Source organism: Numida meleagris, chromosome 16, assembly GCF_002078875.1.
Source record: "Numida meleagris isolate 19003 breed g44 Domestic line chromosome 16, NumMel1.0, whole genome shotgun sequence".
Taxonomy (NCBI): Eukaryota; Metazoa; Chordata; class Aves; order Galliformes; family Numididae; genus Numida; species Numida meleagris.
In genome coordinates, this window is record NC_034424.1 from 2,579,261 (window position 1) to 2,605,015 (window position 25,755).

Genomic DNA, 25,755 nt, shown 5'->3' on the forward strand with positions numbered 1-25,755 from the left:
AAGTGCAATGCTCTCCACCTCAGCAAACCCACCAAAGCCAAAGGGCCCCTTTCCTAATGCACACAGCCACATACTATGGAACAGAATATAGTACCTAGAGAAGCTCTTGCACAATGCCAGCACTTCCATATGAAATTCATGGTTTAAAGCATGGTTGCTGAAACCAACTTGGGAGTGCAAGTTGCAAGACACTTGGAAGAAATGACTCAGTGCAACAACAGCACTATGGAACACCAATAACAAGTAAATGGAAAGTAACAGGAAAGCACACTTTGACAACTGTGCCTCTTAGGCCACTACATGATACCGCTTGAACGCAGACCAAGTGCTGTTCCTCTGTTGTTAGGGTGGTGGCTGCTGAGCAGCTGTAGGTGTTTTTCCACAACAATTTAGAGGAGTAACTAAATTCCTCGGAACAAATTCTTCGCCTATTCCACTCCTTTTCACAGAGAAATACAGCACAGATGCACTTCACCGTACCCCATCCCTCCCAAGCCCAGACACGCAAATGCTAAGACTCATGAACTGGATCCAAAAGCTGAAACCTTCCCCAGATCCTCACTCTGAAACAATGCATTCTCTAGTAGCCTTGACTGTGCACTAAGGCACTTGTAATTAGTCAGTGTCATTACATTTAAAGCTTATCCTTAGGAAGGAAAACTACTAGGCATTAAATGGCTTTTATAATAAAAGACAAAAAATTGTTAAGAATAAAAGTCAAGTATTAAGGAAGGAAATAAGCTTACAAGGTACAGCTCCTTAACAGAGGTGGTGAATAACCTTTGGAATACATCAAGCAAAGGATCAGTCTCTCAGTACTCCAGAAGGTGAGGACCAGGATCTCTCCCTTAATACCTAGAGATCAAGTGCCTCAGGAAGCAGTTTAACAGAAGTTGGTGTTCCATAGAGGAATCACAAAAAAATGTATTGCTTGCAGTGCAAGAGGTCAGACAGATGGTACAAGAGCACCCTGCAGCTCAAGCTGTGCAAAGTGTTTCTTCTGTCATCTTTTCAAGCTCAAGCATTTGCAACTGCAAAGAGAAGCCCTGACAAGAATAACAGTGATCCTGACTTATAGTCATAGCTTTGTTAATTTGAACAAATAGGAATCCGGCCAAACTGTGGAACTACTTCTTAATGCTCAGTTGTAATTATGGTTTTCCTGATTTGGTCAATTTTGGAAGGCCAGATTAATCCACCCCCTCAGGCTTTGCTAGCCAATTTATGCTTTCTTAATCATCACTATATTCTCCGTGGGCAACTCCCAAAGCCACCCAGTTGTCTAACACCCCTTCTCTTGCCAGCCAGGACTTAATGACAGCGTTCTCAATAGCAATTCCATTTTAACAGAAATCAGCAATTCCCATATTAGCCTTGCTGACCAGGCTTCCAGCTGTGCAGTTCTGTACACACCGCACAGTTCAGAAGTCCCTGTCTTTCAGCATTCCCACAGCTGGCAAACATGTTTCCAGAAAAATCAGAGATGGATACTCAGCTTCAAAGCTGAAGAGTGACAATGCATGTCAAATTCAGTAGTATAGTATATTCAGAGTACATAGTGTTCTTCTCTCTGACATCCTAAAAGCCCATAATGAACACAAAGAACATTTCCTTGAGCTAAATTTAGATGCTATATAGATAAGGCTGCCTAAAAGTTACTTCAAAACTTAAGATATTTTGAGTTGTTCTGAAAGCAAATGCTAGGGAAATAGATGATGCTAGCTGCAACCCTCCAAGCTGCAGAGCACTCAGGAACGCAGAGCCCTGGTACACCACATTGCTGATGGACTTTTGCTGTTACTAGTTCCAGAGCCCCACACAAGGTACCTAAACCCAGGATGAATGCATCGTATTTCTGTAATCATCTGCACATGGCCTGCAAGATCTGTTCAGACACAAAGGACCAGCTGGCCCCACACCTCGTAGCTTTGTTATGCCAGGATTTGTCAGTGTTAACAGGCAGCCAAAAGGCAGAACTTATATAAGCCAAATTATCACCACGTTCAATCTGCCTCAGAACAATATCTTTTGAATCCTGCACAGCCAAACTGTCCTAGGTGCATTTTTAGATCACTTTTTTCTTCTTTTTGTCCCATGTCACTGAGCCCATAGAAAAGATGTTGCCTCTTCATTCACTCAAAGGGGGCAATGAGATGTGCTTTCTCTTTCCAAAACCACAACCTCTCCACCTTAGAATAGCATTATCTACACTTGTGCTGTACCTGCTTTTCAAGTGAACAGAATACCAGCTTTCTGCTTACAGTCAAGGGATACCCACAATGACCTAAACATCTATTGCAAACTGAAGCACAGCTGCAGACATCAAGCTTGCTTGAAATGCATAAGCTCAGATTCTTGCAATCATAGCTGCATAAGATGACAGCAGTTAGTGTGCTCTTGTGTGTAAGATTATAGCTTAATCCTGTCAAAACCCAACTGATTCCAGAACACTAAACTATATACTTCTACATTAGACCATGCTGTAAACATACCTTTCATTACTGATAAATGCAAAGACCTCATTTGGCTCATTAGAAGAAAAAGGAAGTGCTTTAGGCCTAGAGTATGGGAGAAATGACCATGGAGGTAACAATACCATAGAAGTTCTTATTTGAAGAACAAATATGTCTAGAATCTATCAAAAACTTTGCCCAAATGTTTCAAGTATGGGTGACTGCAGTTCTCATCAATCTCATTAGCAGCAGAACTAGCGCCAATCTTTGGCAGAGATACCAGTCCACTTTCTGAGCAAAAATCTTTAGGCAAGATGGAAACAGCAACAGTTGTCTCCTATTAGGAAAAAAAAGCATTTAGCCATCTGTGGACCTAAGGTAGATTTGAAAGCTTCCCCTGTTCAGAAGCAGCAGCTGTATGAGAAGTTAAATCACCGAGGCAAAGACAAGATCCAGTTCTCATCTGAAGTTCGAAATGTTTTGTAGCTCCTATGGAACCTGCTGTCTTAATACTGCTCAGAAAGACTGTCTCTAAGCAACAGATCAGATTCAGCCACAGTTAAATTCAAATGTGACATTCTGCATCCAGTTCACAACAGGATGCCTGCCTTGATAACTGAGTAACCCAAACTTGCTCCTACAGAGCAAGCAGGCAGACTCAAGCAACATGGACATGGTCTGAGACAGAGTTAAGAGTGTCAAGTACATCACATTCCCCAGAAAAACTAAGAGGGATTTAAGGACTTCTGATGAATTCAAGGACTTCTGATTGATACACAGATTTGTAAGAAGAGAGCAGGGCTGAAGAACGGTTCCGTATATGGGAAACAATTGTAATGCAGATCATTATTCCACCGTCCTCCCCCCCCAAAAAAAGAGAGGAAGACTAGATACACAGCAAGGATTTTGGCAGAGTGTTTTTGTGACAATGCAGTCATTTATCTCTATTCTCCTACTGCAGCTCCAGGAGAAGCAACAATCACTGAGATTTATAAGAGGTAATAAATATGGCTACTGCCGTTACACGCCTAAAGCTGACTACACCATACACTAAGGACTGAGGTTTCTCAAAGCAGGCTTAGAGAACTGTTCAGAAAAAGGCCCTAATACACAACAGTTCAGCCACACCTGAAACTTGCCTATAGAAGCCTTCGACCTCGTGAGGCTACCAATCGTTTTGTTTCAATGCTTTTTGGAAAGGCATTCCATCACTTTTAGCTTTCCTCCTTGGGTAACAGCCAAGGTTTCGAGGACAATATTGATGAAACAGTAGCTCGAGTGAAAACAAATTGGAAGTGAACAAAGACACCCTCACATACTCCCTGTCCCACTGGAGCCAAGGTTTCTTGTTTCCTTAGTGACTTTCAACTTCTGAAGCTTCCACTTTATTAACAAGAACAACATTTCTTTCAACGGTACCCAACTTCTCCTGCCAGCTTTGGCACGTCAGCTCATCCAAGCCCAAAGCTCCTGCTCACCAAGCTGTGCCTTGCAGCTTGCCTACAGAGCAGTTAACCTCCAACCTGCAATTACTTGAATCAACCCAGCTTTTGTATTTCTCCAGTTTTAGGACTGTGTAACTTCCAAGTTCTGCCACCGTTTCAGGATTCCTGCATTTCACATCCAGCTGTACATTGGCCAGTGAAACCTAATCAGCAGAAACAGCCTCTCAATTCCTAAGAATTAAAATCAGAAGGAACAAAGGTAATTGAGAGTACCACCATACCTGGTCAGAGAGTTCGGTTATCAGATCCCACTTTTTCTGGAAGCCCAAAGAGAGAAACAACCAGCGCACAACCCAAGTGGTCAAAAATGATGCCTCAAGGTGATGCAGGAGATTCTGTCCTGATTTGATGTTGGGTGTTCAGCACACATTCTGCCCTTCAGGCAAGCCTGTCCAGCTGCCAGTGGCATTCGTGTCCAGCAGCAATCTCCAGCACCAGGCTTAAGGCTCAGGCAGTCCTATGCAACCTGGAATGCAATCCATCAGGTCAGGGGGCAAAGTTAGGAAAACAAAGATAACTAAATAGTTTTATCAGTGCCTCACTACAGAGAAGATGTTTTCTGCTCAAGTACTTTGCATAAGAAAAGCTACATACCATTTGCCAACTATAACAAGAAACAAGCCCTGTGGATTTGAGAGCAGCCAGATGTTTATTGGTTGTCTCCTAGATAACCACATACCCAAACTCTCATGCAAGTATTAGAGAATGACAGTTTTTGTTATTATCCTTGTCTCCTTGAAAAACCTTGGCCTTAAATGCATGATTACTCTTCTTTCAAGAGCCAGTTTGATGATTTCTTCAGGTTCTGATTTACTGCAGCACTGTTCAGCCCTGATGCTAAGAAGTATTCTAATAAAAAAACCCTCAGCAGTTTAGAAAACCTTGGCTAGGATGCGAGTCTAATAAGTCAGTTCTCCCAAACCACAACTGCATGCCTTGCTTTACAGTTATCATACCACATGATGCTACAGAAAGAAACAAGCACCTGAATGCCTCCTTAAAGTATAGGGGCTTTTGTTAACAGAGGTATCCCCAGGCAAACGACAGCAGCTTCCCTGGTAGGAATGACAGGCAGAAGGGACAACTGAGAGCAGTGCTGAGTCTCCTGCTGCTTGAGCTCCAGAAGGATGGTCCTGCACTGTCAGAGAACAGCCGTGAGCACCCAGACTGCCACCTCCAAGCAGGCTGCTGGGGCCAGGTGTGATGCAGAGCTTCCAGCAGTCAGTGCAGACAAAAGCTGACCAGTCATGTCTGGCTTCACAGGCTGGAGAAATCGTACTATTGAAAAGGAAGTGCTTTTTCTAGTGGTGGGGACAACCGACAGGTCCAATGGAATGAAAATTGTTGAGTCAAGACTAGACAGCTTCCACCAGAAGAGCATCTTCTTCCGAAGACCTGAAGGAACAGGAAGAACGTGTCTCTTACGGACCAGATAAATGAGGTTACTTAAGAGATGCTCCGTAAACATACACAGTGGTCACACATTAAAACAAAGCATTTAACAGCCCAGTGGAGCTAGCTCTGTTCTACAGAAAGGAATCACCCAGGGCAGCCAAGTACTATGAGCAGTTTATGGTGTGACTGACTGGAGAGATGGGAGGGACAGACGTTTTTCCAGACTGCCAAAGAAATAAACCCCTGAGCCAGGCAGAGGAAAAGGAAAACAGTTTGTCTTTATTCTTCATCTCACTTTGAAAAGTTTTACTCATGAAAGGGTAAATCCCATCCTCTTCCCTAAGTCTGTCTCAGCATGTTCCTGCAGAATTAAATAGCGGGCCATGTAGGGGAAATTTGCACTTCAAGTGCCATGACTGCTTTCCTAGCTGTGAACTCAGAACTCCAGACAAAAAAAAAAAAGTCTCCAGTCACCCATCATCTCTTCAGCTCACTTTTTCCAGCAAACATGCTGTCATTTGACTGGAACTGTATCTGAAAGCATATGTAACCCAAAGAAACATGAGAGCAGCTCATTCGGGGAAGTAGGAAAAAAAAAAACCACCCAAGCTTTTATTACAGGACACCTCTTAGCCTGGAAGGAAGAGAAGTGAGGTAGATCTAAAGCTGACATTGTGTTCTGGTGTAATTTAACATATAACCTGAAAGCTCCTTGGTATGTTTTTATTTATTACACCAAAGATCCTCTCACGGCTTCAGTTCATCCCAGACTATGCAATACACTGAACTAAGGAATACATGTTCCTAATTCCTCATGAAGACAGCATAAAGTGCTGCAAACAGCATTAATGTGATCGGAAGTTTATAACCAGCAAGTCCAGCTCTCAGTGTGTACTTCACCTTCAGCCTGCTACTTTAAGGAATAAACGTTACAACCTCAAAAGAACCGCAATTCATCTGGTATTTTGCATTGAGCCATCTCCTCACATCTCAAAACTCTTCAAGACAAGGACTGTCTATTGCTAGGCATGCCAGTTCATATGTCGTGCTTTGAGCTTGACCCCATCTCTAAGGAATCACCCTCATGGCACATCATGTGTTGGGGTTTAACCCAGCAGGCAGCTCAGCACCACGCAGCCACTCACTCACATATCCAGAACTTCTTGCAAAGCAAAGATGACACACTTCTGGAAGTAGACAGAGCTAAAAGATTGGCTGTAGCTGTATCACCCAGTCAAACTTCTTCCTAGTGCAGCTTGGAGGATCAGGATAAGGGCACAGGAGAACAGTGTGAATGGAGAGAGAGAGGCAGCTGACTGGGCAAGGCCTCCATCACAGTCAAGCAACGCTGTTGCGCCAGCCACGAAAATCATTCCTTTCAGGACTAACATTTATTTACAAAATTCTATAAATTTAACTTCAGGAAGTTTCACTTCCATTTTTACCTCTTACATGTTTCTTGGTTTTATTTTTAACTCTTGCATATCCCTTCCCTCCCACCTTCTGTTTGCTTTCCCTCCTGCTTCCCACATTTTCTTCTCCACTGGTAAAATAAACAAGAACGAGCAGGGCAGCTCACTGGTTTGCCAAGTTCTTCCAGCAGTCAAGCTTCATGGAGGCAGAAAATGACAAAAGCTTTCAAAATCCTTAAAGAAGTTCTTTCCCAAGCCCAGAATCATGTGCCCTTATGGCAGGACAACAAGAGGCACGCAGCAGGCACTTGGCTCAGCAGCCCACGCAACTGCCTCTGCACCCAAGGAAGCAATGCCATTTTCCCCTCCACATACACGAAGTCTGCTAGGAAGCAGAACTGAGCCAGACTGCAGAAATGGAAGGAATTGGGCCTTGGAGAAGGTGACTAGTAGTAGGGTTACACTGAAGGAAATGAAGAAGCATGAGCTGCTTTTCTGACGTGCTCCAAAAGCAGGAGCTACGTGCAGCCCCTGTTCCTCAGGACGGGCTGTACTGTGCTCTTCTCCACACCGCCTGGTGTGTTATGCCCAAGGTTGCACAAGTATCCTGGAGACCTCAAGTGCATTACTGGAGGGAGGAAGGGGGAGGGCAAGATGACTTATGAATAGAGCTATTCACCACATCCCACGGTGGGCATTCTTTTCAGCTTCAGACAGCCACCAGGCTGTCCAGCCCTAACCACAGATGGAGGCTCTGCCAAAAGAGATGCTGAGGAAGGGGAAAAACCTCCTGACTGATTTGTATTTGATCAAAGTAGAGTACTGCCAAGACTTGCACCATATAGGGCCATACGATGCCTCTTCATTTCGAATAGATTTTGCTGATGATAACTAGATCCGGACTATTTTTTGCCCTGTTCAAAAAGTAAAGCAGCCCTCGCCAACCAGAAGCACTTGTAGATAAATGCCAAAATATGTGGCCAGTTTTGTTTTTCTTTCAGGAAGTAGTACTCCAGTCTTAAGAGCCAAAGCCAAGCAAGGTAGAACACTGAAGTCAGGTGGCTTAAAGTTTAAAGGGCAAATAAACCCAGAAGTATTTCTTAAAAGCCCGAGATGTTTATCAAAAACACTTCCATTGCAAAGTATTTTTATTTTAGTATCAAACCATAAGTAAATGATTTGTACAACTCTAATGAACACTTCAAAGAATCCAGAGCCACAAAAGCTCTTGCTCATACACCCAGCTCCTTCATACCTGAGCAACACTCCTAAAAGACATCATTTTCTTCTGAATGGATCTCTGTTCTCTCCAGAAATTCTGTACCTGTCACAAATCAGATGCTTTCAGATATCCAGGACCTGAACATCTGCTGCTTGTGCCACGCTAACAACTTGCACTAATAGGGATCTTAAGCTGAGAAAATAGAGGCATGTGCTACTGGTCCTAATAAAATGCAATCAGGAGTCAGCAATGCAGATTCTGAAGGAACTGGCAAGGAGCTACAGGGCTGGAAGACACACAGTCCACATACCAGAGCAGGGATTTTATAACACAGGCTTCAGGTAGAAAACAAAATAGAGAATATCATACTTCTGTTAGGAGAAAGACTCTAGAAGGTTTATCAGTGAGGATGCTGCGGAATAGAAGATTACCATCCAAGCAGACACCATATCCTCACACCAGAGGCTTGTCTGGTGTGAATCAGCATCCAGTGCAGAAGCTAAAGGCTTTTCTGCAACTGAGATCTCGGGAGCTTGACTGTGCTGAGATGATGCCTCTGCTTCTGTGCTCCAGGGCAGGCAGCTTTAATTAGCACAGCCCAGATGTACTCTGGGCCTCTAATTAGAAGGTTCATGACCCAGAACACACAAACAGCTTTAACAAAGTACTAATTCCAGTTCAAAAGGCAAGTTCTTTAATGAATTTACACAAGGCTTAAGGCTAGAATTACCATCCAAATACTGTTAGTCTTAAAAAGGAGGAAGTAAAGAAGGGAAGGGATAGAAGTCTGGATAAATATAGCCCTGCCATATCCCCATCCTGCTAGCACCAGGGATGTGCATTACCTGGTCTTGTGGATGGAACAGCAAGGTAAAATGGAGATGCAATGCAGAACTGCTACAAAAACCTGTTGCAACTTCATGACAAGTTTCACACTGCATTACGTTAGGCAGATCACAGTCTTCAAAAACAAGAATAAGACTTGGGAAAAATTTAAGATGAACAGTCAGCTGGGGAAATACTTTCACTGGGCCTTCAGCTGCCTGTCAGAAACACAGCAATTTGCAAGCGATGCTCATAGAGGAAGAGCCCGAGACAGCAGACCTTACCAAGCTCATTAGCTTGCATTCCATCCTGCAACCCTGTTTACTGTCAGGGCCAGATGAGCAGAGACATCTAGCCGGGAGGCAGCAGGGTCAACAGCAGCTTAGCACTGATGGGAAAAGAGTAGAAACACAGGGGAGAACATCAATCTCTCTTCCCTGCTGTGCCACTGACCTGCCAATGATATAAAGACAAATATTTATCTTGCTCTCAGTATATCAACCCCTATAAATACTTAAATCCACTTAATGGAAGGGTGCTCCAGTAGCATTTTAAATAATATCCCAGGCAGCTGTTGGCCAGTGTGGCTGCATCTTCATCCTAAGCCAGCTTGCTGCCAGCCCTGCCATGCTCCAAATCAGCCCTGAGACAGAAGCCATGCAGCCTCAGCAGTGCAGTGCTAAGTCTGAAACAGAAAATCATGCCTCAAGCAGAGTTAGAGAGCCTTTACATACCAGGCAGAATAGGCAATATGCCTAGTGAAGATGATTAAAAGTAGGAACAATCTGTTGTCATGGGAGAAGTAAGACCACTGCAGGAAGAGTGAAGCGTTACAGAAAAGCAGACAATGTCAAACAACTCCTGGGTCTACCAAGTGCCTAACTTCAGCATCAGACTTCTTGCTATTTGAGCATGCCTGTCATCTCACAGGTAGATGGCAGTTTTAGAGCCTGTCTGTCCATAAAAATATTTCTTCCTAATACTGCCTAGGTCTGGTTGCCTTGTAAGGTAAAGGAAGCAGAATACAGAAGTGACACAGATTAATTGCACTATGAAGTTTCTGAATTGTTTGTATAGAAACTGTTTACAGGAATGGCGTGGGTAAACCAGTCCCTGAGAAAAGAGTTGGTGGTAAGGCTGCTTTCACAGAGCTTTGGCACAGGAAAAAAAACCCACACACAACAAAAACAAAACCACAACTCCACAACTTCTCTTCATATATAGAATGAACTTCATTACCTAGTTCTCTCCAACAGAAGGAGAAAATAGGCTGCTGGTAAATGGATATCCTTTTCTTTCCTACTCCCACCATCTTCCTCCAAATCTACTCAATCTGCTCTTACCTTGCTTTACTAAGAGCCTTCCTGCTACTTTAAATTCCCAGTACACGTTCATCCATCTCACCTTCCTTTTCATCTCCCTGAAAGCCATGGCTTTGGGTCCACAATATATGTAATGATCTTCCGGCCAAGGCTGTTAATTAGTCCATCCAACAGAACTCTTCTGCCTCAGCATCTCACATCTCATGTATTTGGCCTTTTTGCTACTAGACTTGCACCAAGCTTGACCTGACAAAGGCAACACAGGATTACTCACAGTTCCATTTGTGCTAATCACTTACCTAGCCCCTATTAATGCAGGGCTTAAAAACTACAGTATTGAATGTACTGCAACTATTAAATGATCTTAACAGTTTTAACAGCAGAAAGCTGATGCAGGCAATAAGCTGCATACCCCAAACCCCACAGGAAATGCACACAAAGTAAGGATTCAGCATTAAATTACTCAAGTCCCACACTTTCCCCAATGTCACATGTTATATTGAATCCTTGATGACTGCTCAGGTTTCTAAAAATGGCCACGTGCTCAAATTCATTAATATAAGAACCATAAAATGTTTCATCCTCTTCATTTTCTTACACGGTGCTGAACAGCGTAAGAACTCCTGTCAATAAGGCACCGAGTATTTCTTAACAACAGCCTCACCTTTGCCGGATCAAGCACTTGAGCAACACACACAGGTTGCTCCCAGCACAGGCACCCACAGCCACATCTGTAAAACGGACCCAGACAAGGACAGTTAACAATGGACACCACACAGTTTTAAACACTTGCACTCAATTACAAAAACCTGCAGGGGCCAGCAGCAAGCCATTCCCCACCCCTCCCCCAATTCATTATCACGCTGTGCATCTGATCAAAAAGCAAGCAACACGCCATGGCCTGAAATAATGCATGAAGCTGGCTGACTGGAAAATTACATTTTCTAAAAAGCCAATGGAAGCACATGCCTTAGTGAGACTCACTGTTTGCAAGCCTACATCTCCCAGGACTACTTTTTTTTTTTTTGAGAACAAAAGCAAATATAACGCTGGCAAGAAGCCCACACAGCTTGTATCTGTCCAAATCATCAGCTTTGTTTCGGATTTAGCTGTGATTTCGGCAGCTAGCTTCTCTACCATACCAAATGAGGCAGAATTGTTTTTAAAATGCTCTGAAAGAAGGGAAGCAAGAAACCATTTAAAAGCAAGGGCAGCATGGTCAGATAAGGCTCCTGGGAGGTCTATGAGAAAAGAAAAAAGTGCTTGGTGCCTTCAGCACTCAGTTAAGAAAAGGGGAAAAGGAGCAGAGCTCGTCTCACAGAAGCCAGGGATTTTTCATTCTAGGAAAAAAAATGACAGCATTTTTCTTTGCATTCATCCTTAAAACTGTATAAGACCTTTGATCAATAGCATCTCCTTGTTTTGTCGTCTTTAGCATCATCAAGCACTGCCTTCTCATAAACACTGCTTATTTCAGCAGAGGCATGCCAGCAAAAGGGATGGTACTGACATCTAACATAGCTGGTGCATTTAAGCACAAGAAGGTCATCAGCAGAAGAAGGTGAGAGTTACAGACAGATGCACTTGAATCTGCACCAAATCTCAGACCTCATTTTCGGTGAAAGGGTTCAAACTACCACCACTACCCAAAACATCTCCTGCCACCAGCCCCCACAAAGCACAGCTGAAGTGCCCTGCTCCCCGGGCCCACTGACTGCACCGCAGCTGGGAACCCCCCAGCCTGCTGCCAGAGCCACGTTATGACATTTGGGGGAAAGGGTGGGACAGATATCTGAATAATATAGAGTGCTTTAGTAAATGAACAGGACAGGAAGCCCTTATGAAGAGACCTGCACAAATCACACCTGAACTAGCTGAGCAGGGCTGAAACCATTCTTCAGCCCAAGGATCCTTTCAGCCCATCCTGCCTTTGTACTACAGCAACAGCCTACCTGAAACAATATCATCGAGCCAGTTTAGAAGAAAAAACTGGCAAAAAAAATGTATTATGTTTATTTCGTCAGCACTGTAGAAGCAGCTTTTTTCCAAGCCTTATTTCTGTAGAAAAAATACAAAAGCAAAGTATGAGGGATTAAGTATCTGAGCAAAGATTGCATTGCTGACTGCCGAATGTAGACAGTGAAACTAACTCATATTTAAGGGCACAGTTTTGAAACTTCCAAATAAAAGATGAGAACTTCCAGTAATAAAGTGGCCTGGCAAAGCAAAAACATTCTTGACAGATTAAAACTGCTTTAATCCACAATACCATTCGACCCTTAAATTAAGCATGGTTAATTTACAACTTGAGGGAACTTCCAAAGGAATAAAAACATCAAGTTTGTTGTAAGAACTCGCCCCAAAGCTGGAAGAATTAAATGTTTAGAAGATCCCAGGGAAAAAGTTCTGCTATACCTCCTCCTAAAAATGATGCATGATCATTTAATAATTATATAACTAAAGAATTTCTGTTTGTCTCCAAACTTTAGTTAATGCTTCATCTAGTTCCATTTTAAGATCCAGCATGCAAAAACATAGAACCAGAAATGGATTTCTAAGGTACACTGGTTTTCACAATCCCCATAGAAAAAAAACACAAAAAAAACCACCAATAAAGAAAGTCTTGGAGCTGACTTTAAATCCCTCTGCTCTCACTTTCCCCCCCCAGCGTATTCTTCAATTGCTTTCAGTCCCTTCTGTCTTCTATGAAGATCTACCCTTCCCTGAAATAATTCTGTTTTATTAAAAATGAAGCTCTGTTCTCACAGTTGGGACCTAGGTGCACCTTCCATGATATCAAAGCCTCAGAGAATAGCACGGCTTCGAAAGAAATCAGAGTTGAACCTAACAGCACCACTTGCAATGAGGTTATCACTGTAGCAGCCTGCAAAAACATTGCATTCTCCAGAGAAGATGTCCATAGTCTGGTTCACCTTCTTAAACTGCAAAGGTACTTCTACATGCTGAAAACATTCAAAGTTTACCCAAGTAACAGGAGCCTTAAATACTTGTTTGTTTTCCTCCAATGAACTTGCCAAAGAAAAGCCCACGTTGCCACACTTTTTCAGACCAGAGGTTCATCCAGCTAGGGAGAAAACAATACCAAGCTGTAAGCTGTGGATTACAGTGAAGCATCCTATGCAGGCAGTCAGGTTTTCACACAGCATCCTGTTTAAGGCTGTGGAATTGAAAAGAGAAGTCAGTGGGGAGGGCTGGACAGGTGAAAATAAAGCCTGCTGCCAACTTCCTACATACCCCAAGCCAGGGGCAAACAGAACGTCAGAGCTGTTGCACTGTAATCCAGCTGTAATAGCTTCTCCTTCCTACATATATTATAGCCACTCAATCTCCCTGCCCCAGCAGCGCTGGATTGTTGTGACTTCTGTTCAGTGAAACAGGCTGTTTAGAAGAGGATTCATCTTTGAAAACAGTTTTCTTTTTGTAGCCCTGTTTTTCACCTCACTCCTACAGCTTCTTAGAAACTGTTGAAGATGTATGTTCCCATGATAGTTCTCCCCTCCTAAGCTACATTACCCTTAATATCAAGAGCTGCTGACTTAAAAGATCAGCCTTCTGTTCTCAAGGTTTTCTATCTAAAGCCAAAACAAGCGAAATTAAGCAGCTTCTTGTTCTCCCTTATAATTGATGTTTACTTGCTGTTCGTCAACACACATGAGTATTTCATTAAATCACTCAGAGCACCACAAAGCATTACTAATTCCAACTGACATGAGAAGTCATGCATTTCTTGTTTATACTAAGGCACACACGTCACTTATTTTCAGTTCTTTGGAAAAGCAAAAAGAATCAGAACAAGGACCATCAGATAAACAAATATTCCAGTAGCATAAATACTTCACTTCAACTGCTTCAATGTGTTTGATTGTGAGATAAGAGGCAGCTGCTACAGCCTTCCCCATCCCTCAGTGGGAACAGAAGATGTACCCTTCACAGCCTGGAGATGTTCCACTTGTCAGAGGACAGCTACCTGTTCATCCCTTCTCCTTGACCATGCACTACTGATCAAAAACCAGTTATGCCTTACTCAAACCCGAATCTTAAGTCTGTCTGAAAGGACTTCTGCTATCCACTCCCTGTAATAGCCATGTGATTTAGTCTATGCAAGCGATAGACAAGACCTCTGAACTCTGTCTCTTAGTTTTGACTAGCCAGTTTTCCAGTGCAGATCATTTTGCTTGAAGATGCACACACAGAATTTTTATTAAGGATGCATCAAGAAGGTGTGAACTAGCAGGGGCATTTGAGTCACACCAGCAGTGATGTACACTGACAAGTGAGAAACTAATTCCATAGTGCCAAGCCTGTCTTCAGTCTGTATATCAGCAATCTCGACAGGCTGCTCATCACTAATTCAAGAGAGCTGATCATAACATTATTTTCCTTGGCAATGAAATTTTCCAGTAAACTTTGCTTATTTTTGCCAGATTTCAACAAAAGCAATTTACTCTAGGACTATACAATGTTTTCAAGTCAGAAAGGGGAAAAAATAATCATCTTTTTAGCTTCAGCTTGCATCAGTTCACTCAACTTTCCCTTGTTTTCAGCCCAAAGATGTACTTCAAACATACAATGCCAAGCATTTCCTGGAATTCCCTGGACTTGCAATTAAAATCACACCCTTTCTAAAGCATCCATTCATGGATCTCACAAAAACACACACCTGTGTCTTTGCTGCTTATAGCTCCCCATGTTGACAATCAAGGAATAGTGGGATTTGGAGACCTTGGAGTTTTTTTTCCTACAGTTGTTTCTCAAAGTAACAAATGGACGTGGAATTTACCAACTGGAAACTTGAGGAACACAGTCAAGAAGTTAAATGCAAGTAGGCAAGCTATGGATTGCTTCCTGACCATTGGACAGCATCCATATTCCTCCTCGTTGGTGCTTGCTTCCAGACCAGCTGGACCAGTTGAGTACATACCACACACAATACTCCTACTTCAGAGTTAGAATCAAGCTCCTGAGGAATGGCTCATGGCTGAGAAATGGTAATACCAGAACTTCTAAAAAAGAGATTTCCTGAATATGAAGTAACGAGTGACAAAATCTTGATCAAGATTGAACTAGAGAGGCCAAATGCAGAAGGATACCTCACTTAAATCAGAATCAAGCTCTTCATTAACACTTAGAACAGCATATAGCTCAAACTCAGCACTTCATCTTGGGCCCATGCTTGCTTTTAGTGCAATATTTTACATCATTAAGCATTCCTAAGATCAGCTTCTATGGAAATATATTCCTTTGATGCAAGTACCTGGAGTATCTGAGGGACAGATCCCAAACTGAGTTAATGACTTGGCTCCCTTCAGGCCATCAGACATTCACATTACCTCACTTTCTAGTGAGTACCTCCACATTTCAATACAAGAGATGCAGTCAGACTTAGCCCCAGGTCTGCCATAACCTGAATGACGCTACTTGTGCTCAGATTCAGGTGCTGCTGCTGAAGTACTTTGTAGAGACAGGTGGTCTCATTCCTAAAAAAAATATCTTGGCCGTGAAGAATTTAGGGAGGATTCTTCAGAAGCCTGAACCACATGGGAACACTTTAATCAGCTCAGACAGGCAATTATAGTTACAGGTGTCCTACGCTCATTTGACTTTGTCACCAGCAGCCATATCCTTTAGAAGCTGAAAGAACTTAGGTCATATCCTAAGAATATTATTAGTTCTCATCCAATTCTATAACCACACCACCACCACCACCCTTGATTAAATTCAGCAGGGTGAGGAACAGATCTCTGGATATTCTTTCATTACAGCTAATCCCACGTTCCCTCCAGCAAGAAGCTGAGAATGAATTATTCGCTACAGCAAAGGAACACCGCTTCCTTATGCTACGTGCACTGGGGTCAGAGCATTGGGATGTTTAAATAGTCCTAACAATTCCTGAAAGCTGTAACAACAGCTAATGGATCTGCCAGACAGCTTCTTAAAAATACCATCAATGTAGTTAATGGAAACTCCAGCTCCTTTTGTCCCAGTTGATTCATACATATATTAAAAGTATCATTTCACTCATGGTAAGCATAAAAAACACGCTCTCCCCACATACATTTGATTTAGTGCCAGATCTCCAGTGCTATTTCTAGGGCAATAAATTAAGTATTGATCAAGTCATTTTTACATTACCTCCTAAGGAAGCGTGTGGGGGGAAAAAAAAAGGTGAGAAATATGGAGTCTGGTACCCTAAGACAGAGTTGTTCTTTCTCTTGTTCAGGAAGAGCATATAAAACATTGACCGTTATTCTACTAGCTGTAGGATTATAAATATGTTGTTATTATGGTTGAGTACACTAATTTGTACAAAGCTTGTACAAATTTTGTGTAAGCCTTCTCCTAAAATCTCAAATCAATTCCCTTGTTACTGAAGCACAGGTACATTCCCTCTGTGCATTTCTGCCAGGCTGGGATGAGATGTGTTGAAGCACCAAAAGTGCATTTCTTTGTGGGGCTCACTTGAAGCGTGCTGCTATACAGCTGATGCAACAGAATGGAAAACTAGACTGCAAGAGTACAGCTGCCTTCTCATTTCACTCAGAAGAAATCTGTTTTAAAAGTTTTTCCAACCCTAGTCCTATAGGTAAATACGCAAAAAAAAAAATCAGAAGAAGCAGCACCTGAACACACCAGTGAACTGATACCAGCACAGCCTGCTCTAGCAGCCACAAGTCTCCACCATGCAGTAAGAAGCAAATTTAAATGAGAGAGAAATATCATTAAGTTTCTCCACAAAGATACCAATAAAAAGAACCTCAAGTTTCAAGCAGACACATTACCAGCATACCTTGAGATCCTAACTGGGCTGCAATAGCAATCACGAAAACTTGCCATCCAAACTCCACCAGATTCTAAGATGCTTTCAGGGTCACACCTTTTCATTAAGTCACATTTTGACTCCAGATCCACAAAGAACATCCTCTCATTTCACTCCTCTCCCCTCCCCCCCCCACCCTTTTGCTTATAACATGGAAATGTTACAGCTGAACTGTCACTCAGAAACCTACCTAGCAAATCACTCTTAAAGCCTCAGTGTTGTCCTCAGCAAGCTTGAAGTCTACCACTGATTCAACCCCACACCCCATTTTGAATTTCAATTTTGTACTGCATGAATCTAATCTAAACTTGGGAATGTTTATCCCCTGGAAAGCTTGGAGGGCTCTACCTTGCTGCTAGAAGTAGGAGCCTAAGATATACAGCACCTTCAGTAAAAGATAGTTTCTCTATCTCACCAGAAAAGAAAACATCAGCTAAATGGAAAACCAGAGAAAGGTATCTATCAGAAGTGAGACTCTCGCCACATCCAGGAACTTTGATGTCTTTTGTGACTACTGCCTATCTGAAGATCCTGCCAGGCTAGAGGAATGGAAAAGGAAAATCCTTTCAGCACTCACTAATCCAGAGTTTACAGTTCAAACCATTCCCCTCAACAGCCCTTGATTACTTGCCCTGAGCGGAGTTCAGCAGGTACTTCCTGTACAGCAGCAAACACGCTTACTCCCTGCAGAACTCCAGCATCTGAGAGGTGAGTGGTAGAAGCAGCTGTAAGCACAACTGCACATCAGTGCAAGCATCATACCAGATGGGAAGTACTTCATTTACACAAAAGAAAACTGAAGTTCACCATGTGGTAAGATACTTGATTCTTGCATTAGAATCTTCTTCCCAAAAAGCTAAAACAGCACACATGAATGTTGTTGGGCAAGGGAATCTCCTGACAGCTGCAATGTTGCAGAAGTATTCCGTGTATATCTAAGTCTATATCAAAATTATAGAGCATAAGAACACTGAAGTGAAATAACTCTTCAATATATGTGAAAAGCCAGGCATATGGGACAGAAGTAGCATCAGCCTTTCCACAGCAAAGTCTGAATTCACATCAACCTTGTGCTTGCCAAGACCACAAGGCAACGGTGGAAAGCAGCTCTCTTCTTCACCAGATGGCATTCTGACACTCATTTTTCAAAAGCTTCATCTACCTGCTACACAAACTCACCAGCTGCTCTCAGCTTCCATTGAAATACAGGTAGCCTGTCATAGCACAGGAGGGAGAGCACACAAATTGATTAATGCTTCTAGGAAGAGCTAACCTTATGGTAGGGGATTCTATAGCAGCTGTGCAAAACAAAACACGTGCTTTTCGCTTCATGAGAAACATTCTACGAGGCCAGTAAGTTCATTTACATAGTTGTAACTTCGCATGGCAACAAAACACTAGAGTTTAAGTGCTCGCACAGATGTTATTGGCTTCTGAACTATACCTGATTCTCATCTGACAACAAACAGATACTGAACATCTTAAGGCAGAGTTTGGAGAGTCAAAAGATACACAAATGAGAACTGTGCCTTATAAGCCAGATCAAATTGCAACAAGAAGATTTAGATCTTCAAGGTATGCAAAGCAGTGCAAAGCAACGCAGGAAAGCTCAGACCGTGTGAAAGATGGCTGCATTTCCACCCAAAATTGGAAAACTTATAAAACAAAGTCAGTTTTATTAAGCTGACAAAGCCCTGATCCTAACACTTTTGCCTCTGAAATTGTGCTCAACAGCACAGCAAAGAAAATACTAGATAGCGACAAAGTGAGCTGGTAGGTGTAACGTCAAGGCAGGAAGTTTGGAGCAGACGATTCACCCTCCTTACATTTTGGTATGTTCACGATTCCTCATCTTCTTTTAAGCCTATTTCAGTTATATGGTCAGGACACCAACAAACTTAGAGCCTTTATAACAGACTGTTCCCAAATCCCAGCACAACACTGGCAAGCCCTTTTCATCCATCACATCTGCTATTGGCACAAACCCCTGTGAACTTACAGCCAAGGGCGCCCAGTACCAATCACCCATCCAATACCAGCACACAGATGTGAGGAGCACTGCAGGCAGCAGTCACAGCTACAACAACTAGAAATGTAGGGGGCAAGGCCATGAAGAAAGCAGCAGGTAGAATGAAAGATGGATTAACCAGCCTTGCTGTGCACACAGCCACTGGGGTCACTGACAGCAGGAAGGGACGTTCCCTTCTTTGGGTCAAAGCATTCATACTGTATGGAAACAAGCACAGTAAACTGCATCTCAGGATGATACCTTTAGAGAAAGCAGGAGGGATCCTTCATTTTACTTCTGCTCATATAGGTTGTTTTTCTTGGTATTCGCCCAGGAAACAAAAAGATTGATAATTTCCCTCTTAATTAAGCTTTTCTCTTGTAGTCCTCGAAAGCCTTTCATACAGTAACATCGCATGCAGGAAGACTGCATGAAGCAGAAGCTGCAGTCCTTTAACAGTGTCTTATAGAGGACTCAATCTACCACCGCCTGCAGCCAGTTGCCACAGAAAACAACTCTAAACTTGCTCCCTTGAACTGGACATATGACAAACTGTGCTTTGTTTTGTTGACTTTCCATTTCTTTCTGCTAATAAGCGGCCAAGAGCCCCAATTTCAAAGCCAGACAAAGTTCTGGATGACTAAATTTAGATTTGATGGCCAGTATTCTATTACCAAAAAAAAAAACCACAAGAAAACCACCCACCCACATTTTCAGTTGTTATTTTTCACCACTAGAAGATACAGTGAATGTGTTGATTGTAGCATTGGCAAAAAAAAAAAAAGCCAAATAACATTGTCACCACAAAGCTTCCAAGAACAGATCAGTGGAAAATAGGACTAGGAAAAAAAAAAGGAGTTTATACATGTTCAGGATAAACATGAAAGATGCAGACCTATGCTACCTGAAACTCAATTATTTACTACAATTCACTACAAAAGTTTCAGAACCAGTGGGGCATAGGAGGGAACTTGTATTGATTATGGGTCAGCTGGGTGGGTTGTTTTTTTCCTCCAAATACTGTCTGTGCTAAAGCACAGTCATACACAAAACCCTCACAAATCACACAGCTGGAAAACATTAGCAACCTGCAAAATATCGTATCAACTACTGCATTTATCCTTCAGGTTTCCACCAGGCCATCTTGGGTGAGGTGCTGCATTCTTTGAGACAACGAGGTGAATTTCTGATGAATGCTGACAAACCCTGCCTCAGCTTAATAGTGCAAGTTGTTTGGCAGCTCAGTGAATCACAGCCAGAAGGTAAGGTCACAGCTGCACACAGTCATTTGTGCACATGGTTGTGGGAGGATATTGATGTGCACCAGGGAAAGGAGACAAAGCAGAGGAGGAAAAAAAATCTAAGACATGGTGTCATGCTAAAGAAGTGGGGCAAGCAATGATTAAACATTACACTTTTCCAGGAATAAGCCTTAAAGGATTGCTCTGAACTTCCTAGTTGAGAAGTTTCTCCAGTTTGTCTGAGTAGGCACATTTCAAAAGGCCATCTCACACGAACAAGCATCTTTGCAGGACTTTGTGTTAGTTCAGTGACTGGTAACCACACTACTGCCTCCTGGCACTCCAGCCTTTAGTTTTTGCTAGGAGCTGCTTGTCATCAGTATACTCATAAAGAGCTGAGTGGAGTTGATACCAAAATTAGACTTTCAAATGCTGTTAAGCAAATAACTAATCCTTAAAAATTGAGATTGTAAGATCGGTTTAAGCTCTTCTTTGCCTTCCGTGCATGTGCAAACCCTCACACCTGGAATAACTCTAGCAGCGTACATGTACCCTTAATTCTGTAGCAGCAGGAACCTCTCAACAGGGGGAGGTTTGCTATCACCTCTCCCCAGCATCCCTTGCAGGCAGGGAATCTAGCACTGCAGCCAGCAGCATGGAGCATCCCAGCCTTTGCCTGAGGACAGCATGGGCAAGCACTGTACTTGGATGAGAATAAGAAACCACAGCCTGAAAAACAATTGCTTCCACCTTCTTATGTTTGTATTTAAGAAAATTCAGTTGCACACAGACTTTGTTGCGCCAAAACTCCCACCGACATAATGAAAGAAACCAAATAAATATAATTCAAAGTAACAGGCCTCCAACTCCCTGTGCTAGCGATACAGGTCCCAAAAGAACATACCGTGCTCCTCCTGCAAAGATTTATAACACACCACACACACACCTCTTCGTAATAGAAGTCAGGATTTTCCAGAGCACATAAGTGAGCTGTGTGCACCCTTTTCATACAAGATTGTAGAGCCAGTCTGGCTTCCAACATCCCATAGTGCTGCTGTACATTGTACTCTGTTTAATAGCCTCATTTAAAATGAATGTATGAAAACTACGGTTTATGCCAGGTTAAAACATCTTTGTTACAGCTTCCTTCCCCCCCAAGCATTACATGCATTCTCCTTGGGTAGGAATCCAGAATTCTTTCAGTACCACTGCCTCACTTCATCTCCTCCTCCATAATTAATCTTGCCCTATAGTTTCTCTTTTATTTCTATCCAACTCAGGGAACTCTCACTCCAGACCTAGTGCGTAAGACCCAGTGAGGAAGCAGGCATACTGCTATAGCTGTGGGATTGTAACAGAAGCAGCATGGGGCTGAGAGCACAAGTTTGAAGCCATGTTCTCAGCTACTGCAGGTCAACACACACACACACACACACACACACACACACACACACACACACTTTGGGACTCAAGGCCACATACTGTGTTATCAAGAAGTATTCCCCAATTTGTGTTGCCTAAGTCTAAATAGACCACTAATATCCTCATTTTATAAGAGGTCTCAGACTTCAGTTGCTGCCTTGCTTAGAAGCAAGGTGCAGCATAAGATTGAAACTCACCATCCTCTTTTTAAGGCAAATTGCCACTGCCTGTTGTAGGGAAAAGCAATGAGAGGGGTCTAGTTCTAAATCACCCAGAAAAAGATGATAGTCACAATCTAACTAAAAAAAGAAAAATTTGCTTACCCATCCCAAGGATCAGGGCCCACCAAATACTCCAAAAGGAGAAATCTCCAGGTACAGAACCTCCCATTGTGTCAGGCAGCCCTTAAATGAGGCTTAGGGAGGGGTGCAACCTGGTTCCACCCCTTCCCATGGCACAGATGAATTGCTTTCACCTGTGCTCCCAGGGCTGGCTGTGTCCCTTCACCAGGTGATCAATCATTGGTTCAGGCCATGACTTGGCAATTCCCATACACCTGTGCACCATTAATATTCAATGCCCAGTGTAACTGAGCAATTTATGTTTTGGCAAAGTCTATTTACAGAACCCCATGCAGTCAGGAATAGTTATTTTACTCTTTGCAGTCTGAATAACTGTAATAACAAAAGAGAACATTTAATTTCAGTGCATTTACAGCACAGATGCTGCAGTCTGTCACCTCGCATACATGCTGTCATTTAACACTTATGCAGGACGCTTCCAGGCAGAACATTTTGTGTTTCCTTTATCCCTCCTTCATAGTGTTGTAAAAGCGGCATGAGGATCCCCTCCCCCTGAAATTTCTATTACTATTTTCAGTGCTTAGCACTCAAAGTAATAATCCTCACAGCAGTGAGCATCACTCTGAACTGAAAACAAACATCACTCAGAATTGAAGACTCACCACAATGTGAATGTGAAAGACTGATTGGCAACTGCTGTGGCATGGAAGGTTTAGGTCCAGTAGAAAGACCAAAAAGAAGTTATGATTTGGGGAAAGCAGACCTCAGGATGCTTCCCCACTGCGACTACAGCAAAGCAGACAACCTCCATAATTCTGTCAGGTAAAAAAAGACTCTGGAAAAATGAATCCAGCAGATAGCACACAGCATTTGATTTTCCTTCTCTGAATGTTATTGTGACTACACACTGCGATACATAAGTCACCACAGAACCTACACAGCTGAGGGATCAGGACACTTTATCTGAAATAAAATAAGCATGGATGCTTTAAATTCTTCTGCTTTGTAAAATTGTTCCTAGAAACAGATGGAAAGGAGCAAGGGCTCACAGTCGCTTTCTCTGCGGGCTTTTCAAAGAGTTTTGCCTGCAACACTTAAGGGAGTATCCTACTGGTTTCTGGTGGAAGCTGATGCTCTCAAAGCAGAGGAGTGACTTCTGGATGTTAACTGTTCAGCTTTAGTGTTGAATTGTCTTGCATTTAATGAAACTGCATTAGAATGAATGCAGCCAAATTGTTAAACAGTCACAGAACAGCCTGGGGAGGGCATGTTTCACACCTTGTCTCTGTCAGCTTTAGGGCTATGTTCTTTAGTAAAGTGTTCAGTCCTCATAATGTGCGTTTGCAAAAAAACAGCCCATACTCTCATGTTTTTTTCACATTGTAAGTGTGATTAGCTGCAAGTGCTAGATTTCCCTTTCATTTCTAAATGCAAACAGAATAATTACATTGGGATCTCCTGTTTCTGTCTGAGGCTCAAGGCTCAGTTCTTCCCTCCTGATTAGATGACATGTCTCCACCACAAATAATAAATTATTCATTTTGCCAAATACTTTTGAACAACCTTTGAGTAGTGTTCCACTTGTAGCTTATTTTAGTGAATTTATACATTTAAGCAATATCCAATTAAGAATAATTCCATCCATCAGGGGTCTGAGAAAATCCATATTTACAAGCACTCCCTCTGATACTGCTATGTCTGGGAACATTTCCAACAGCACAGTGCTTTCTTGAAAATAAAGAAAAATGTAAAAAAAATGTAATCTAAGAGGTGACTTTAGGTGATAATTTCCTCAGAACAAGCACAAGTGTGCTAACCTGAACATATTTCATGATGTAGTAACAAGACAAAGCAGACAGTCCGCTATGCCTTCTGCTATTTCTTCACAGTGCCTCCCCAAGAAAGGAAAAGTGCAATTAAACAATTAGAGAGTTTTAACACAAAACCAGAGCTGCTTGCATCCCAACAATTGGTATGGCTGAAAGCTGATGGACTACTATACTTTTAAACCACCTGCAAATTCACAGGTTGTCAAAATAAATTCACGCCTAAGGAGAAGCAGTCACAACCTGCTGGACTGATTGTTCCATCATATTTAAGGTCAGCATAAAGAGAGCCAAACGGAATGTGGAAAAACATTCTTTAAAAGAATTTATTTTATGGCTTTAGAATACAACAGATACTCACTGAGTTACACTCTAATGCATTATTGCACAACACATACCTCATTTCACATACTACCAACAGCAGTAGAACTTTCTAATTCAGCACTCAGTTGTGGCAAAATCCTTATTACATAATCCTTGATTATGTAAAGAATAGCTAAAACTTGGTGATTTATACTATACACCTACGCAGGCTAGGACAAATGTGTAAATATCTTCATGCATCTAGAACAACACATTCAAATTTGGTACTAGATTCTGACTCCAAATGCTTCTTTGCATCAAGAGGGGCAAGAAGGCAGGACAGAAAGGTCTGACCTTCTACCATCAAAAACAAGTATTTGCTCACAGCGAAAGCCAATATTCATTTATAAATTTCTTCTTTCTTTGTAGGAAGAGAGGTTTTCTTTTGAGGGGAGGGATGATAAATTAATTCCTCAAAATACATCTTGGTATTGTATAACATACATACATTGTTTTGTCCTACAACAGTACTGAGTTATAACTGACCCAAACGTTGCTGAATTTAGTAGAGGATTTTTTTTCCCCAAACCTAAGAGCCCCTGGCCCCTCTATCCCTGTTTGGTTATAAAACCATACCCTGAAACACCTGCAACAGTATCAGAATGAGATTTTATCAGGATCATAATTCTAGAAAGGCTAACAGGTGACTGAATCTCCCAGCTTATTCATCTTATTCAAGAGTAAGGACAAATGTCATTGCTTCTATATATCCTGTATATACTTGGAGAAGTAAGAAACAAACTTAGTACTAACAAACTCAATTCTGAACTCTGAGCAGACACAGAGAAGAGAATGAGACTCACTTTAGGAAAGACAATGCAACAACTAACACCAATAATCATCACATAGCTTCAATTAAATCTTACGTAGTAAGAAAAAGAAATTTAGGCATGCTATTGCCTCTCATCAGCCTGTATCCTTAGCTCACTAAAGGCAAGTAAAGGACAGAAATGCTCCACTTACAGCATTAGCTAGAAAGACTTCTCAACACCTGTGACAGGTCAGTAATAAATTATTATCATCTGGCTGCATATTCCCACCTACCATCTCATGCAATGCAGAAGGAATGAGAAAGAAGAATCCAGGCAGCATATAAAAACATCTTGCTCTAGAAAGGAAAAACAAGGCAACTTAGAGCTGCTTTGCATGAGCAGTAGCAACAACACTAAACATGCATTGCTGTGAGGAACACTAAAAAGTCTATATGACTTCAAAATATTGAAATACTGCACAGATCACTTTAAACAAGACCCGAAGACATCTAGAAAATCCGCATTTGCTCTATTTTATCAGGAAATAATAAATGTCAGCTGCTCCACAGAGCACAGTCAGGGGCAAGAGGAAACAAGTCTGGAAAGAAGGCTTCAGCATAGGTGTTATATCCATCCAAAAGACAGTGCCAAGACAAGGACTTGAGACAAACAACAGACATGCATACAAGGAGTCCTGCCAAGAGAGCAGCTACCTCCAGCGTAAGTCCAAGATCTGTGTGAGAAATAAGGCTAGAGACATGCACCTAAAACAGAAGTCTGGGAGGTATGAAAGCCCACGGTTAACCTTAAACATGGTTTCTGGGCCCTGGGCAGAGGGTGTGGAGGGGAATTCACAGATGAGGCTGATA

At 42.2% G+C, this 25,755-nt stretch overlaps 1 protein-coding gene across 7 annotated transcripts in view; it reads right to left on the reverse strand.

Moving 5' to 3' along the window:
- The window catches only part of TNC (tenascin C), a 161,288-nt gene extending 136,091 nt beyond the window's left edge, over positions 1-25,197 (reverse strand). For 3 of the 7 annotated variants that reach the window (XM_021413965.1, XM_021413958.1, XM_021413959.1), the window contains exons 1-5: positions 21,967-22,031; positions 10,799-10,865; positions 10,217-10,380; positions 4,944-5,353; positions 4,180-4,424 (exon numbers count right to left, since the gene is read on the reverse strand). The gene's annotated coding sequence lies outside the window, so the exon portion shown is untranslated. Of the gene's footprint in view, positions 1-4,179; positions 4,425-4,943; positions 5,354-10,216; positions 10,381-10,798; positions 10,866-21,966; positions 22,087-25,178 lie in introns of those variants that run through there. The other 4 variants (XM_021413966.1, XM_021413961.1, XM_021413963.1 and 1 more) reach the window with 4 other exon arrangements.